The sequence below is a fragment of the Aethalodelphis obliquidens genome, unplaced genomic scaffold, assembly GCF_003676395.1.
Source record: "Aethalodelphis obliquidens isolate GAN/ISIS:26980383/991018 unplaced genomic scaffold, ASM367639v1 scaffold9, whole genome shotgun sequence".
Taxonomy (NCBI): Eukaryota; Metazoa; Chordata; class Mammalia; order Artiodactyla; family Delphinidae; genus Aethalodelphis; species Aethalodelphis obliquidens.
Genome location: NW_020837953.1, coordinates 25,206,323 through 25,221,386, shown reverse-complemented (window position 1 = coordinate 25,221,386; position 15,064 = coordinate 25,206,323).

Genomic DNA, 15,064 nt, shown 5'->3' with positions numbered 1-15,064 from the left:
ATATGGAATCTGAAAAAGAAAAAAAAAGGTTCTGAAGAACCTAGGGGCAGGACAGGAATAAAGACGCAGACGTAGAGAATGGACTTGAGGACATGGGGAGGGCAAAGGGTAAGCTGGGACGAAGTGAGAGAGTGGCATGGGCTTATATACACTACCAAATGTAAAATAGATAGCTAGTGGGAAGCAGCCGCATAGCACAGGGAGATCAGCTCCGTGCTTTGTGACCATCTAGAGGGGTGGGATAGGGAGGGTGGGAGGGAGACACAAGAGGGAGGAGATATGGGGATGTATGTATATGTATAGCTGATTCACTTTGTTATACAGCAGAAACTAACAAACCATTGTAAAACAATTATACTCCAATAAAGATGTTAAAAAAAAAAGTCGTTGGTTGCTTTCGCTTGGAGTCCTGCACCCTGTGCTCTGCAGCTACAATACTGACAGCAGCGCAACTGCCTAACAACAGTTTCTGAGACCCACCACAGAAGTGCCCCAACCCACAGGAGTGACCCCAGACCAGCGGGGGTTTGGACCACAGGGCCTCTTAAGCTCAAAATGTCTTTGAAGCCTCATATTTTCTCTTTAAAGCCATGTCAACTTTGCATTCTACTCCATAATGCATCAGGGTTTGTTTCAATATAAAATAATGCCAATGGATTGAATTTTCACAAGGAACATGTATTACTTTGTAATGTAAAATATTCAATTAGTAAGTAAATATAATGCTTCTAATTCCTTACCATCAAGTAAAGTATAACTGATGATCCAGGGAGATGCCAGGTTCACTCTGTGGCTTTATGAATTCCCAACACACCTAGGGTGTCCCTAGGGGCACCCATAATACAGTCATTCTGTCTTTCATTCACTCATTCAACAAATATTCTTAGAGTACCTAGAGTGCCCCTGGCATTGGGCTGGAGTTTGAGGATATGAAGATGAGTAAAAGAGAAATGGTCCCTGCCTCCAGGGAGCTTCCAGCCCACTCAGGGGACCAAGATGTTAAAACACACACACACAAATAAAAGTATAATAACTTGTAATAAATGCATTGTAGAAAAGGCAAAGGATGCCCTGAGCAAGAATAATGCGGGGAACTAAACTTATTTACAAAGGAGTGGCATTTAAACTGAGACATAAAAGATGACTAGGAGTTAGGCAGGTAAAAGGGAGCAGTGGGACAATGCTCTAGGCATAGGTAATAGCCCAGGTGAAGAAGGAAAGGAGATAAACCCAAACTTTTCAAGAGGCTCAGAGGTGAATCCTTCATCCTCTGCAGCAAGAGCTCCCAGGCTAGAAGCAGCAGTAGCCCCTTCCCAAGCCCTGGGAGGCAGCCAGGCTCTCTGCCAGACCCAACGCAGCTGCAGTCTCTGGGCACAAAGCCACCTGTGATCACACAGCCAGCTCCCAGCTACATACCGGCGCTGAAGGAGAACCTGGAGCTAGGTGGGGTGAGGGCTGGTGGGACCCATGGATTCAGCCCCCGGATGACAAGGCATAGGACTGTGGTCAACTCTAGGTCAGGGTCAAGCCCAAACGAATCCTCTAAGCTTCCCCACATCTTCCTTGAAGTCTGGCAACAGTACCTTCGGGGCACATGGATGTGGGCAAACAGCCTTTAGGTACCATAGGGCCAGCTGCCCTCTGAGCCCAGGTCTGGTCAGAGAGTCCACCTGTTGCCAAGGTCACCCCTCACCTTGTGCTCCAGGTGTGGGCCTCAGCCCCTGGTCCTGATTTGCAGCCCTGACACCTTCCTGGCAAGCCAGTCCATGTAGGATTGGGGGCTGCCCCACTCCTGTCTGGGCTGGACCCGTGTCCCGAGCCCTCGGCCACCACGGCAGTGGCGGGCTCCTTCTGGGGTCTGGTCCCACCCTCCCCGTGCTCAGCCCAGCTGCCCCGCAGGATGCCTCCCACCAGCCGCCTAGAGGCCTGGCTGGTTCCTCACGGACCCTGCCCTCCTCCCACCTGGACTATTGCCACAGCTTCCTGTCTGGATTTCGGCTTCCATCATCCTTCCTCCTGTAGCCAGAGTGACCTTTCTAAAAACACAAATCTGATAGTGTTGCTTCCCTGCTTCAAACATTTCAGTGAACTTTCCATCACCTTAGGGTAAAGTCCAAGCATCTCGGTAAAAGTCAGGCAAATTCTGCACCTCCACCCGACTCCCCACACCCCTCTGCTCTCAACTTCCAGAAAGAAGACTTGTAGGGGAGGAGAGGACACAGGAGAAGGTTGAGGGGAGCGTGTAGGAAAGCATTCAGAGGCAGGAGCCCAAGCTTCAGCACCCCAAGCCTTTGGCCTGAGCGCCCCTCCACTCACCCAGCGGAGCTGGACCTGCCACCAGAGAATGGCTCCTCCCCTCGCTCTGAGGGCGGAGACTGCCGAACGGGGAGCTCAGCCAACCTGGGCCTCTGCTGCCACCCAGAGGCTGAACGGAGCAGCACAGGCAGATGAGCTAGTCGCAGCGACCCGCAGGGGAGCCCCTCTCCCCTGGACTCCTCAAGGGTGAACAAGGTCCGGTCAAGGGGAGGGGCCAAAAGCAAGGGCCTCCGTCGGGGTGACAGTGTCAGGATCCAGCTTAAAGGGTCCTAAACACATTTCTTTTATGCATCTGCCATAATGCTTTGTAATTTACCTGTTCCCACATTTGGCTCCCCCACTAGACCCCGTAATCTGAGGTCTCTGCTCACAGAATAATCCCCTGATCTCCGGTCAGCCAGCCTCCCCAGCGTCTCGCGCCCTTACCGCTCTGCCCTTTCCTTCCCAAACCCCTGGATCGTGGGCAACCATCTCAGGACAGCTAACTCCGGTAGAGCTTCAGCCTCTGCACACGCACCGCCTCCACCACCTGCCTGCAACGGTACCTGCCTTTCCCACCACCACCATGTTTGTCCTGTCATTCATTCATTCACGAATTACTGAGAGCCTCCTAGGTACCTGACTCTACACTAGACCCTGGGGTGATGGCCTCAAGCAGACAGACAGGATCCCCCTCTCATGGAGCTTACCTTCTAGCTGGGGCAGACAGACAGACAAATGAGCAACATAATTTTAGGTAGTGATACACTGTGACGAGTTAGAGTACTAGGAGGGTGACAGTGAGGAGAGAAATTGGTGGTCAGGGAAGGCCTCTCTGAAGCCAAGCGTAATGGTTTTAAAGTATGTCCATAAATTCTATGAAATATGTCCACTGGTTTCACAAAGTAGAATCTAATATCCCTCCCCATAGGCCCCTTATGTGCAGGCTGTACTTAGTGACTCATTTCTAACAAAAAGAATATGGCAGAAGTAAGGATATGTTGACCATGTATGACTTCCAAGATAGGGCATAAAAGGCATTGTGGATTCCACCTGACTCTCTCTCTCTCTTTTTTTTCACTCTAGGGGAAGCCAGCCATGAAAATGCTCAAGGAGCCCCATGGCGAGGCCCAGATGGCTGGGAACTGAGGCCTCCTGCCAACAGCCATATGAGTGCACCATCTTGGAAGTGGATCCTCCAGGATCAGTCAAGCCTTCGGATGACTGCAGCCAGTGCCAACATCCTCACTGCAGCCACATGAGAGACCCTGAGCCAAAACTACCTGGCTGAGCCACTCTGGGCCAATTCATCCACTAGACACAGGAGACACAGTGCCCAGGGCCCACAATACTTTTAGGACCCACAAAAAAGTTTTAATTTCCATTCAAGTTAGGAGAAAGAAATTTTAGGCCAAAGAAAATGCTTTAATATATAATACTAATGTATCTATCGTTATACCAACACAAGTCATAAAATATAATTTTTTTGGCCATGCCCTGCAGCATGCAGGATCTTAGTTCCCCAACCAGGGATCAAACCCATGCCCCCTGCAATGGAAGCAGAGTCCTAACCACTGGACCGCCAGGGAATTCCCAAAATATAAGTTTTAATATTCTTTTAAGAAGGAAGGGGCCAACAAAGACAAACATCATAATGTGGTTCTGCAGCTGCTCTCAAATTCCTGACCACAGAAACTTTGGGATAATAAATATTTGCTATTTTAAGCCACTAAATTTGGGGGTAATCTGTTACACCAAATTACCAAATTTTGAGCACCATTTGTTACATGGCCTTGTGAAGATTTGAGGGCAGAGCACTGCAGACAGGGAAGATTTGAGGGCAGAGCACTGCAAAGGCCCTGGGGTAGATGTAATCTTGGCATGTTCAAAATGAACAGAAAAAAACTTAACCCCTTTCAGCCTCTGTTTTCTCATCTGTAAAATGGGGGTGGTGATCATCACAGCTCCCCATTAGTTTGTTGTTGGGGGTTAAATGAACAGTATCTGGCACAAAGTAAGCCCTCTATGTTTGCTTTTATTATCCAGCCTCCTCCTGGCCTCTATTCCTCCTCCCATGTCCTGCCTGTACCCGATATCTGAAGGCCTGAGCCATCCTCTCAGCTGCCACCTCAATCTTCTCCCACCCCTGATCTCCACCCACACGTCCAGCAGCTGGGGGTCCAGAGAGGCTTCTAGATGGGATCCTGAGAGAAATTTTTCTTGGAGAAACAGCTGTTCCACAGATGGGGATGGGAGGAATTCAAGCTTTGCAGCTCTCTCCTGAAATCACTGCTTTCCTTTCCCATCACACACTTGCTAACTTACCCAGATCCAGTGAGAGTCTCCTACAATCCTAGAAAATTCCTGATTCTCAGGCAAAGCCCCTACTTTCCACTAAAATCCCACCATTTGCCCACACATCCACCTGTGCTCTGCCGAAGCAGGGAGAAGCCCTCCTCCACCACTGTGATGGCGTAAAGGCCAAAGCAGAGTCATAGCCCAAGGTCCCAGCCACAGTGGTGGAGGGAGGGTCAGAATTACTTTACACACACACACACAGACACACACACACAGACACACACACACACACACACACACACACACACACTCCTGTACAGGGAAGTCTGAACTCTCCCTTTGCTTAGGATGAGTCCTTCAGACAGGATCACAAACAGGTTAGGAAGGAGAGTGTTGGAGTCAACAGTCCATGGACTGGCTGGGTGTAGCAGATGCTGGCTCCACTCACTGCCCCTGCCAAGCAGAGACACCATATTCTGTAACGGTAATAACAACAACAACAGTAATAATAATAATCTGTAGTGGCAGGGTGCTTCCTCCATGCCAGGCACTGTCCTAAAACCTTTACATGCATTCAGTCCTCACAGCAACCACATAAGGCATGGACCATTATTACCTCCAATGATGAACTGAGAGCACAGAAAGGTGAAGTAACTCGCCCAGAATCACACAGGGGCCAAGTAGGGATTCAAAGCCAAGCTCTCCATCAGCAGAGTGCAGCCTGAGCCATACTGGCCTGCGTGCCCCACCCGTCTAGGCCACAGCTGCCTGGACCCCAGGGTGGCCAGTCCACAACCGGAAGGGCAGGCCAATCTGTTGCTCTGTTAGCTAAACTGGCAGCAGGGGGCACAGGGGCCAAAAGGAGAAGCTGAGCACCCAGGGTGTAGCCGGGACAGATGGCCTTCAGGGCCCGGTGTCAGAGAGGACAGAGCGGCAGTGCAGACAAGAGCCAAGATGAGATGACAGAGGAGCTACTGGGTGAGGGGCCTGAGACAACCTCGATTCTGCGGCTCCCAAGTTCCAGGCTGCTGGAGGCCTGGTGGTCTGGCACTCCTGCCCTCGGAGACCTGGAAACCCTGCTGCATCTACAAGACATCCCCTTTATGGGGCGAGCTTGGAAAAGTCTCCCGTCCTGGCTCTCAGATGAGCTCTGGCCAGAACATACTGTGTGACCTTGGGCAAGTTACTTAACCTCTCTGAGCCTCAGACTACTCCATGGAATGGAATTTTGTGAGAATTCAAATAGATATTGTGTGTGGAGCAGTTTAGGAGGCTGCCGGCACTTGATAGGTGTGAAGTAGATGGTAGAGACTGCCGGGATATTTCTGGTACTTTTTCCCACCACCTCCACCTTTTGGTGAACTAAATCAGGGTGAGCACAGTTCACACTTGGGTTGGGGCCCTGGTGACACTTGGCCAATGGGGCCCTAAGTGAGTTGCGCCACGAGCCTCAGGTGCCCCATCTGGGTGAGAACATTGCTGTGGGATGCCTGGGTCAACTGTCCGCACCCCAGCTCCCCTCTGGGGCCCTGACCTCTGCCCAGTGTTATCAGCCCCCTTTCCTGCCCCCAGCCAACAGCTAGAATCTGCCCTGTTGTTTTCCTTTAATAAACTTATTTGGAGATAATGTAAAAATTACACATGTAGTTCAGAGAGCTCTAGTATACCCTTCACCTAGCTTCCCTTCCTGTTAACATCTTACACAACCGTGGTGGTATGCTTACCAAAACCAAGAGATTAACATTCACACAATTCTGTAAACCGAACTCAAGATGTATTCAGACTCCAACTTCACTGTCTGTCTTCTGCCTGGTGTTTAAATTTGCTGAGTGTTCTGTGCAGGGATTGAGATGTCCCCAGCCCAGCCCTGACCTCAAGGAACTCACAGCCTGGGGCGGGGTGGGGATCAGATATGGAAAAACAAGCCGATTACCCAGAGAGAGGAAGCACGCCTTGCCCTTAGCTCCTGCAGGGGAGGGTCTCAGTCTGAGCCAGCCTGGAGGGACAAGTAGTGCCTGCCCCCTTTTCCTCTTTCACCATCTCCAGAAGCCAAAGGGGTTCCTACAGGCCCATTTCCCCATGACTTCCCAGTGAAGGCAAAGGCAGAACCACAAAGTAAGCAAAGACGAGGCATTCTGGAAGCAGACAGACCGACCAGCCCAAGCCCAGCTTCACCTCAGCGCTGTGTGACTCTGAGCAGGTGACTTAACCTCTCTGGGCTTCGGTTTCCTTGCTCTTTCCTTCCCTTTCTCTCCATCTCTCTTTCATACCCTGCGTTGCGGGCTCTCTCTGTCAGAAACAGTGTCTTTCTGTCTCCAGTTCATCTCCCCTCAGCCTCCCCCAGCCTTGGCCCTCCCCCCATCTCAAACCCCTTGGAGTCCCATTAATTTTGAGAGGCTGTCTGTATGGATTGCTGCCTGGCCCAGTCCTGGGGCTCAAAGAGCTGTGTAACTATCCACTTGGAGCCAAGGGGAAGTGATAACCAGTTCTTCCTCCCTCCTTCCCTGCCTGCCTCACGTTCGTCCATTTTCCTCAAACGTCCCCAGGGAAGCTGATTATGGAGAAGCCCGCTGGGTGAGGAGGGGCAGAAGGTCAGAGAAAGTGAATGGGGGCATCCCTCCAACCTCCACCAAATACTATGGTCGTGACGCCCCACCCCCCTATCCCCTTCCCTACCCCGTCCCCTCAACTCCCAACCCCCACCTGGGCCCTTTGTCTGCCCTGGACATCACAGCTTAATCTCTAGACCATTATCTCCAGCCTGGAGCTCTCCTATGTTCCAGCCTTGTTTAGCCAACTGTCCCCGGGACACCTCCCCGTGTACATTCCACTGGCCCTGAAACCTCCAAACCTGGACACACCATCCCCGCCTAATTCCCCCAACCCTACCCTCCTCCTCCTGATGTCCCGAAGCACCTGCCACCGCGGCTCTCAATCATACACCTGACATCAGTCTTGCCTCACTCCCCTCGGCTAAGCCTCCATAACCACCCATTTCTCTGTTTACCACAGACACCAGCACCAGCTTCCGCATCCTAAAAGTCACCTGGGAACAGACCCCTTCCTCAGGATAGCCTGGGGTCCCTTCAAACAGGCAATGCCCGGGTCTGACTATATCATCTTCCCCCCAGTCTCCCTGCTTCATCCGTGGCACCTCTTCTTCCCAATCACTGATCCCAAACCTCTCTTACTCCTCCTTCCCCTCTCTACCTGCAGCCAAACACTCCCTGTTTTTTGCCAGGAGAATGAACTTTGGGGTCGGTAAGAACTGAGCTACAATCCCAGATGTATCATTTCCTAACTGTGTGACCTGGAGCAGATGACTTCACTTCTGACCCTCAGTTTGATCATCTGTAAAATGGGGCTAAGGGTACCCACCTTGCAGGGCTGTTGAGAAAACGCCCAGAACGACCATCTCAAATGACTACAGGGCCAGGCAAGTCCCATGCATGAGGGAAGAGGCCGGGAGGGGTCAGTGCAAACTAGAGAGCAGATGCCTCATCAAAAGGGGGCAGCTGTTCATCACTCTACCTATCAATGCCACAGGGAATGTGGGCCCCGCGTTGCTAGAACTTCCAAGTTTTCAAGAGCGGCCCCCAACCAGCTTTTCATGTGGACTCTCCAGATATGTATATGTTGGCAATTAATTGAAATGTTTCTTTAAGCCCCATGAAGGCCAAACAAAACATTTGCCTCCAGGTCACCAGTCTGTACTCTCGGAAGTGTGCAAGGAGTTGGACCCAGTGCCCGCGCATAACAGAGAGTCAATAAACATTAATTCCCTTCTCTGCCCTGCTTATCGATTCTCTCAAAAGGAAAAAACAAGAGTCACTCCCGGCCGTTCCTCCCACTCTACCCTGATCGTCATCATCATCTCCACGCAGCCCTCACTGGCCAGCAGCCGCCAGGCCCTGTCCATCCACAGACCCCGGCAGGGCTCTGCACCCCTCATCCAAGGTGCCTCCCCTCCCTGGGTCCCCCCATTCCTGGCCTTCTGGGCAGAAGGGAGCTCTCTGCTTGGGTCCAACCCTTCAAAGCCCCTGCCCTTTCACTGTCTAACTTATATTTCCGACAACCTATAAAGTATTATTGACCCTAACATGCAAATGAGGAAAATGGGGTCCAGAGAGTGTACATCAGTCAACAGATACTTATCAAACACCTACCATGCACCAGGCTCCATTAAATGGCAAACCCAGGGTCACACAGAGTATTCTTGGTTGCGAGCGACAGAAACCTAAATTAAACAGACTCGGGCAGAGGGACCGTGCAGTGGGGAAACAACACTGGGTTCCAAAGATAAACGGAGCCGGAGACGCAAACATCTTCCAAGCACTCACGTGCTCTTCATCTCTGCTTCCCGCTCTGTCCCAGGATCATTATCTCATCCAGCCGAGCAGCATTTCCAAACGGCAGGACACCAGCAGGTCCAGCGTTTATCATCAACGGACTCTGTCCCTGCGCATATTCCAAAGTCCCAGGGAAGGACCCCTGGCAGATCAGCGTGGGTTACACTGTCACTTTGGGTTGATCAACTGACAAGGTAGGTGTGACTGATGAGCTCGGTTTGGGGCCAGCCTCACCCCTGGGCCAATCGACAGTCTACAGGAGAGCAAGCTTGTGAGGCTGGTTAGCCTAAGGACGGGGGAATCGCACAGGAAGTGAGGCTGCTGCTTGTTCAACAACAGATGTCTTAGTTTGGGCTCTCCCAAAAGGCAAGCCTGAGACACGGGTTTGCAAACAAGTTGCTTATTTGGGAGGTGATCCCAGGAAATATGGGCATGGGAATGGGGAGTGAGGCAGAGAAGGGAAGGAAGCTGGTGAAGGTATGTAATTGAGTGAGTTTCTCTGGACAACTGAGCTCAGTCCTGCTGGGGATTGAACTCAGTCTGGGAAAGACTAGGACGTGGACCTCACAGTTATCTCAACCCAAGGGGGAGGAGCCGGGAGGAATCTTGCCCTAACTTCCGTAAGGCATTGGCTGAAGGCTGCCCCCCGTGAGGTGGTAATTCCCTGGCACTTCCAGGCTGCCCCATTCATGGGCAGAGAGACCCCAGAAGCCCAGAGAGCCCCGGCCGGCCTAGTGGCAGGTGCCGGCCACTGGGCACTGAGCCCACCTACTGTAAGTCACCATGCTTTACATAGGTCCCCTCGACCACCAAAGCAGAACAGGCCAAGGAGACGTGGGCTGGGTTCTGACAGCACCCGCCCCCTGTACTCACCGCTTCATGGAACAAAGTTTAAAACCCAGATCTGCCCAATTGTTTGCAATAAGCCATGTGGTCCCCACACTAGACCGTGACTGAGCAGAGGTGCTGAGCACCCAGGCCAGAGTCCACAGGGAGGTCCCTGGCCCTGGAATGCCAGCAGCAGAGAATGTGGTGGCCAGTGGCCAAAGCTGCAAGAACTGTACATCGGCCTCCCGACCCTCTGCAGAGGAGGCTGCGCAAGCTGCCCAGGGACAGCAGAGCACCCGGTGATTTGGGCCTGGCTGGAGGGAGGGGGAGGTACGGAAGCATTGGGCCCCCAGCCTCAGGGACAGTGGGCCTCACTGCTGCCGTGACTCAGTCCGCCCAGAGCCACAGAAATAGCAGAGAGAGGCCAAGGGGCGAGGCCAGCTCCAGCCCCCTCGGGCTGAGCACGGGAGCATAGGCAGAACTGGGGGTGGGTCTAGGGCCCCAGGGGAACAGCGTGGCCATGTGACCACCTGGGGCCCCAGGAAGATAAAATAAGAACGTTGGGAGTTCCCTGGCGGTCCAGTGGTTAAGACTCCGTGCTTCCACTGCAGGGGACACGGGTTCGATCCCTGGTCAGGGAACCAAGATCCCCCCGCATGCTGCGCGGTGCAGCCAATATTATTAATTAAAATCTAATATCTAAAAAAAAATAAAATAAAAAATAAGAATGTCCACCCAAGCAACCAGAGAGTTATAGCCTGCAGAGCAGGGAAGTAAAGGAATGGGGGCTGGCCGTGCCAGCCATGACCCACCACACTTTTCCTCTCTATCACTTTCCTCCACATCAGCCGTCACCCCCGGGTACAGGAATGACACTAAGTCTCAGAAAGAAAACTTGGCTTGGTCAAGTACATGCGGCTAGGGAGTAGAGGGGGACTTGAGCCCGGGTCTGTGCGGGCTCTGTCTGTCACCCAGCTCTCTCCCCTTCCCAGCTCTGCTTCCTCTCTGCCGTGCCTGTCTCCCACCCTTCCTAGACTCCTGCCATCCCACAACTCCCCTCGTTCTGCAAAAGCATAGCCGTGAAGTCTCGCCAGGGATGGGAACTCACAACTCTTTCCAGGAGAAAGCAAAGCTTCTCCAGCAAAGGAGCAGGCTGTCTGGCTAAAGCCAGCCCAGGCCTCACAGCAGACGCAGGTCAGCAGCAGAGGAAGCTCTCCCGGCGGCTGGGTCCGGCTCTTCCCCCAGAACCTACGTGACGGGGTCTCCCCCACCCCGCTCTAGGCATCTGGAGGGAGGAATCCGATCTGCAGCATCTCGTGTCCTTCCAGTGACGGAGAAGGATTGGACTGCTCAGGCCCACACGGCTGTTTACCTCTCCCCGCATTTCCCCTCAGCGGAGCTGAGACGGGCTCTCCCAAAGACATGTCCAAGTCATCGGGGACAGGAATCAGAGAGCAGCGTCAGCTCAGTCTCACTCCCAGATAGCGGTCCTGGCTGAGAATTACGGCAGCCAGCATTTATTACATGTTTATTAGGTACCAGGTGTATATATTTTACATATTTTTATTCATCTGAGCCTTACAACGATCCTATGAGGTAGGTTCTAGCGTAGTCCCTATGTTCCATGTGAAACTGAGGCCCAGAGAGGCTAAAAACTTGTGCAGGGCTGCACAGCCGGGAAGCAGGATTGCTGGGGTGGGAATTCAGGCAGCCAAGCTCCAGAGCCCAGACTCTCAAAACAGTTTCACTTCAGTACCCTTGTGCCCAAGGATTTGGCGGTGTTCTTGGCTTTTTTACTTTCGATAAACAGAATCATTCATCCGTTCATCTCCGAATACTCATAAAGCACCTACTACATGCCAGGTGCTGTGCCAGATGGTGGAGATGGAGCAGCGAGCATGATTCCCATGGCCTGACCTCTGGGCCTGGTCCTCTTGAAGATTACGGTCCAAAGGAGGAGAGGACATTAAACACACAAGCACACCCATAACTCTAGGAATGCAGTTGTGACAGGGATACAACAGAGAAGCACATGCAAAGAGAATAGATAACAAAGAACCTGACCTAGTTTCAGGGGTTAAGAATGGCTTTCCTGAAAGTGACATTTAAATTGATATCCAGAGGGACTTCCCTGGTGGCTCAGTGGTTAAGAATCCGCCTGCCAATGCAGGACACGCGGGCTCGAGCCCTGGTCCGGGGAGATCCCACATGCTGCGGAGCAACTAAGCCCGTGAGACACAACTACGGAGCCCGCACGCCTAGAGCCCGTGCTCCACAGCAAGAGAAGCCACCGCAATGAGAAGCCTGCGCACCACAATGAAGAGTAGCCCCCGCTCGCCTCAGCTAGAGAAAGCCCGTGTGCAGCAATGAAGACCCAACGCAGCCAAAAATAAATAAATAAATTTATTTTTAAAATAATAATAAAAAAATAAATTGATCTCTGGAACTTGATGGTAGCTAGCTCAAAGAAAATGAGGAAAGAGCATTGAGTCATGTGCAAAGGCCCTGAGGTGGGAAAGAGACTCCTCCGTTCTAGAAAGTGAAAGAAGGCCACTGTGCTGGAGCACAAACACGGAAGGGAAGAGACTGGGAACAAAGGCTGGCAGAGGCCAGGTCATGCAGGACTTTATAGGACATATTAGCAACCGGAGTTTTTTTTCAAGACAATGGGGAGCCTCTGAAAGACCCGGAACAGATTGTTTTAATATGATTTGTGTTTTCCAAAGATGACTCTGCTTGTGTGGACAACTGCTTAGAGAGGGGCCAGGTGAGAGCAGGGAGTGTTACACACAGGATGCACATAGAGCATTTGACATGGTTTCTGGCACAGGGGCGGCGCCCGGTGACGAAGCTGATACCATTACCCCATTGTCCAGCCTTCCCACCTCTCCTGAGAACAGTGAACGGACACCACCTTGGCCTCACAGGCCAACCTAGCTTGTTCGTCCAAGACCAAAAGTTTACTTGCCTTTGGGAACAGTAGTTTTGATGGGTAACTGGTGGGGTATCGGGCCCCGATGCCTGTGCTGTCCTCTGCCCTCTGCATTCAGAAGGGAGCCTGGGGGGACGGCTAGTCTCCAGAAAAGACTCCAACTCTCACCCACCCCACACCCATGAACAGGGAGAACAGGCAGGGCTCAGCCTGAGCCAGAAGAACATGTTGGAGGCGGTGACAAGAGCCAGGAGTACCTGGGCTGAAAACTGGGGGGACAGAGACAGCCCAGTAGAGGCCAGGGAACCAGGAAAGAGCAGAGTGGGGAAGGGATAGGGTGACAGATATAAAACAAGATCTAACTGCAGGTCAGATGGCTCTCCAGCAGCTCCTTTGATGTGTCTGTCCCCATCTCCCCAGAAGAAGCGAACCCTTCCCCAGCTCTGATCCCCCGCCTTTCTACCTCGCTTGTCAGCTTCCTGAAAACGTGCCACCCACGGCTCTCTGGCTTCTGTCCCCATCACTCTGCAGAAATCACTCGGGCAAAAGTCCCCAGGGACCTGACCGGCCTCTCTACCGCTGGGTTTCCTCCCCTGCCCGCCCTGGTTTCCCTGTCCCTTACTGTGCTTTCTCCTCCACAAGCATCTTTCTTGCCTGCTTCCTAGACGTCAGTGCTCCCCCGAGCTCTGCCTGGACCATCTTCTCTTCTCACTCTGCACACTCTCCCAAAGTCACCTCGTCCACCCCGACAGCGGCTCCCACCACCCCCTTGGGGCTGAGAACCCCCAAAGTACATGCCCAGCTGTTGCTGCCAGCTGCTGGCTACGGACAATCCACACAGCTGTCCTCCACACTCTCCCATTCAGCACATGGAACATTGAACTAACTCCCAAACATCTGGGAAGAACTCCCCCTCACCTGCTCCTCCCCTCCCCCCCAAGCAACCTGCTCTCCTCCCGTATTCCTTCCTTCCATCAGGAGACCCACCACCTGCCCAATCACCAAAACTAGCAAACTGGGCGCCCTCCTGGGTCTTCCTCCTGCCTCCTTCCCTGCATCCACTCAGAGTCCAAACACTGCCAGTTGTATCTGACAGCTATTTCCCAAATCCACCCGTCTGGCTCATCTCTTCCCCAAATCATTGCAGTAATTTTTTTACTGGTCTCGCACGCCTCTTCCTTCGAAGAGCGGGAGCTTTCTAAACATACCATCAATCCTCATTATTCACAGATTCCATATGGGTGAGTTTGTCTAGTCACTAAAATTTATTTGTTTAACCCCAAAATCAATACTTGCAGTGCTTTCGCTGTCATCCGTGGACACGCACAGAGCAGCAAAACACTTGAGTCACCGATGTGCACATTCCCAGCTGAGGTTGAACAAGGGGTTGCTTGGTCTTCTTGTTTCAGCTGATACTGTAAACAAGTGCCCCACTGGAGGTTGATTTAGTACCCCTTTTTTGCATTTTTGTGCTTGTGGAAGGTGATTCTGCTGTTTAAACTGGCCCCCAAGCGTAGCACTGAAGTACTGTCTGGTGTTCCCAAGCATAGGAAGGTTGTGATGGGCCTTAGGGAGAAAATACGTGTTAGATGAGCTTTGTTCAGGGGGACTTCCCTGGCAGTCCAGTGGTTAAGACTGCTTGCTTCCACGGCAGGAGGCACGGGTTCAATCCCTGGATCCCTAAGATCCCACATGCCGGGGCCAAAACAAAAGAGGATAGAAAGATGAGCTTCGTTCAGGAGTAAGTAATAGCGCTGTTGGCCATTGAGTTCAACATTAATGATTCAACACTATATATAATTAAGGTGTCTTTCAAGAGAAACACACGTAGAACAAGGTTACGTATTGATCAGTTGATGAAAATGCTGTAACCAGAGGCTCGCAGGAACCGAACCCTGTATTTCCCCTACTGGCAAAGTTTCAAGATTTGCTAATTCAGTGTTTGTGGTGACTTACAGAACGTAACTACCATGAAGAATGAGAATTGACTGTACCAATCTGAACACATAGCCTCCTTCCTTCCCCCAGGTCTCCCTCTGCACACAAGATCAATCCAAGCCCCTTAACACAGTGTTCCAGATCTTTCACAGTCCAGAATGTCCTTGCTTTTTAGTGCCCCCACTGCTGCCTCCTCCAGCCCACTCTCCAAAGCTCTTCCATCATCCTTCACTGCACACTCTATGCCCTCTGCCTCAAAGGCCTGTCCTCCTCATCTCCTCTTGGTGAACTCCTACACATCCTTCAAGACCCAGCTTAAATGTCACTTTGTCTGGGTCTCCCTCTGGCAGAACTTGACACTCCCCTCTCTGTTGTATGTCTCTTATAGCTCTTCTCACAACGTTGTACCCGATCCATTCATGTG